General features: G+C 41.6%; 1 pseudogene; it reads left to right on the top strand.

Moving 5' to 3' along the window:
• Positions 1 to 2,478: 2,478 nt before the first annotated feature.
• LOC121838468 lies at positions 2,479 to 3,249 on the top strand (annotated as a pseudogene).
• Positions 3,250 to 3,643: the final 394 nt, after the last annotated feature.

Raw genomic sequence — 3,643 nt, forward strand, 5'->3', positions numbered from 1 at the left:
TGTTATCGACGTTGCCTAATTCAGCCATGGTTCCATATTCTTTTGCTTCAGTTCAGTAACACTAAAAAGGTAAGTGGGCTGGTATACATGCAGTGCAGAATATTTTCTCGCGTCTTTTTTAGTTCTCGGTTGATAAGCAGCTTCGTTCTGCCGTGCTCCCGCCGTGTTGCTACGCGTAAAATGAAGGGTTGTGCCTAGCCTATCTTCTAGATGTCCCAAAAAAAATTATGTCAAGGTTTATCTTTCTGCCTTCGCATCAATGCTCGCGTCGTCTCGGGGACTTGGCCTAGGCTAGGCCTAGCAGTCGAAAGCTTGGTTTACGAGTGTCTCGCTTGTTAAACTTTCGTTCGCTCAAGTAAAACCAACTACCTTCTCATTTTGCGCATTTTATGGCCGTTTGCTGCGAAACACTCGATCGCCGCCGCCAAACAGCGCTGTGCTATGGGCATTTTTTGCGAGTCGAACCGTCAAAGTTATGCGTTGAGAGATACGTGCTGTTTAGCCGATTGTGTGCAAATGGCGAAACTCGGATTTCGTGATTCACACAAACTAAAAACTCATCGCGTGAACCGTGTAGAGAGATGCAGCTTATGTGTCAACTTTTCCACGAAATCGGCTCAACATACGGATGTGCAACTTATACAAGGGTGCGACTTATAGTCCGGAAAATACAGTATATGCCTGATTTCATGTTTCAAACAGTTACTGATTTGATAACTTAGGGGCTCAAATAAAATATTCAAGATTAGCTATGTGTATTAGCATCCTCTGAAATGGACACTGAATATCCCTAAAAAATAGCACACTTAATAATATCATTAATTAGTCAACTACACCAAACCCTCAGTAGATTAAAAAAAATGGAAACATGTTCACAACATTCTTTTCTTCATAAGTCATTCCAAGCTTGATTAGGTTTTAGTAACTGGCAGGTCAACTGTCTACACATTTCGATTGTCATCTTCCAAAATGGACATTGTTCATTCTGCAGGAAGATGAAGCAATCCTCATGTCGAGTGTGATATCCATACTATTCTTTAAAGACCAGGAGTTGGTGCACTGGCCCCATCATTATCAATAGAGTTCAACGAGTGTTTGGTCCTCTATTCATTCTACTCATGAACCAGTATGCAAAAAGCCTCTAATGGTCCACAACAGTGATCTCATACTCATTTCAGTGTGGGGGCCAGATAGCCCACATTGGAAAGGCCAAGGGCCAACATGAGACGGGAGGGGGGGAGCTGTTAGAAGATTTTAATGAGAGGAGACTTCATGCCCTATGCTTTTCGTAAACTCAGTTTTGCCTGTGACATTTTTAAATTTGATTCGTTTATATGACTACCTTGAGCACTGACCTGATGTGATAACATAAGTTAAAATTACACCGCCCCACCATTTTTAATAAAACAAGAGAGCACATATTCTGTCGTTTCCAGCTCAACATGTCTTTAAAAAATAACATTTTAATTTGACAGTTGTTAAATGCCTCACCATTTTTTATTATAACACTCTGATGTCTTTTAATGGTGATAATTTTTGAAGGTGAAGGTCCCGAGATCATAGCTTTATCTTTGGCACTTGCTCCTACTAAGCGAGAGTTTGCGCAGCCGACATGCATCCTTTAACGAGTAGCTCGGGGTTGCAGACTAGTAGCGGAATTGTTGTACGTTACAAAAAGCTCGGAAGCAAGAAATAAAGCAAAACAAAGGGAAAATGAAGACAGAGAACTATAAATTATGTACATACGTTAAAATAGCAGAGCTAATTTTTGAGCGAAAATGAATCCACGAGATTAGATTACTATGACCCATCATTCCTAGCGCTCGAGACATGGAAACTGGGACTCGCAACCGGTTGCCTGCGGGCCGCTTCTCAGCGAGTCACAAACATTTTTTTTGAGACCCCTGGTCTATAGGAACCAATAGTCCACTGGATCTCTATTGTTTTCTATAGACCAATAGGTGTATCTTGCTTCCTAGAGACCAACAGACCAGTATTGGTTCCTCTAGACCAATAGGCCTCTATTGATTATGACCAATAGGTCTTCATTGGTTTCAATAGAATTCTACTGGATGACATTCCTACTGGACCATAACCTGATACACCCAATACAGATAGAAACCTCTGGAATTTTCGCTAGGGAAGGCAAAACCATTTAAAAAATGTACCAGGACGCTGTTGGAATTTGTGAGGCTTAATGTGCATAAGCGCCTCAGTGTGGCGAACTTAACTATTAATCTGAGCAAAGATTTTCGGAACCTACTTTCCACTTGGGTATATAAATAGTTTGAGTGAAATGGCATAAAGTCCTGCACATGTTAAATGATTACACACAGCTAGGGCAGGCTCAACATACAGGTCAGCCACAATGCATTCCACAGGCGTGCATCTGGTTCTGGCAGATAAACTCCTATCCTGAGCAAAGCTTGTGGGGCATTGTTTGCACTTGTAAAGTTTTTAAACACTGTGTACTCGATAATGGTTGATCAGACTGGTATTATGAGAAAAGGCTTGGGGGCACTGGTTGCACTTAAATGGCTTTTCACCTGTGTGCGTTCGATTATGGCTTTGCAGATTGGAACTTTGAGCAGAGGCTTTGGGGCACTGTTTGCACTTAAATGGCTTTTCACCAGTGTGCGTTCGATTACGCTTTATCAGATAGGAATTTTGAGCAAAGGCTTAGGGGCACTGCTTGCACTTTAATGGCTTTTCATCACTGTGTGTTCGATTGTGGCGGATCAGATTGGAACTCTGAGTAAAGGCTTGGTTGCACAGCTTGCACTTAAATGGCTTTTCACCACTGTGTGTTCGATTATGGCGGATCATACTGGTATTCTGACCAAAGGCTTGGGGGCACAGCTTGCATTTGTATTGCTTTTCACCTGTGTGGGTGTGATTGTGGTAGATCAGACTGCCACTTTGAGCAAAGGGTTTGGGGCGGAGCTTGCACTTAAATGGCTTTTCACCAGTGTGTATTCGATTATGGCTTCGCAGATGAAAATTTTGAGCAAAGGCTCGGGGGCAAAACATGCACTCAAAGAACTTATCACTTTTGCACTTTTGAGTGTTGCTGAGCACTTGGGACCTAGAGCTAAATGTGGGAGGATGCTGGCACTTGAATTGTTCATCTCCATGGGCAAGCAAGTGGCTCACAATTCCACGCTGATCTCTGGTCACATAGATGCAGGAACAGCATCCGAACCAAATGTCCTCAGTGACTTTCAGTGCACATTTGGTCTCCCCCAATAATGTTGCTCCATCACCTAGAAGAAAAGACTATGCATATTATGACATACAAAAAAAAGCTCAACCATGATAGCCACTTAGTTTGGAAAAGAGTAGTTATCAATGCAGTTTTGCTGCAGCTGAGCACTTTAATATGTTATTGCATTTTGGAATTCAGCTCACGGAAGCACTCAAATGCAACTAACACCGTTAAGTGTAGTCCCTAGTCTTTAATAAGGTAAATACTAAAAAAACAATGTTATGCATTCTATTTTCATCATCTCTAAATTACACTTCACATACCTTCTCACCTTAGAAAGCTTTCCTGTTTCCTTCGGATCTTTTTTTGTCACAATAAAGTGTTTATCACAGTACATGATGTGGAAAACAGCTCAGAAAATGTGGACTATGAAAAAGA

This window comes from Ixodes scapularis, unplaced genomic scaffold (genome assembly GCF_016920785.2).
Source record: "Ixodes scapularis isolate PalLabHiFi unplaced genomic scaffold, ASM1692078v2 PGA_scaffold6__148_contigs__length_123643588, whole genome shotgun sequence".
NCBI classification, from domain to species: domain Eukaryota; kingdom Metazoa; phylum Arthropoda; class Arachnida; order Ixodida; family Ixodidae; genus Ixodes; species Ixodes scapularis.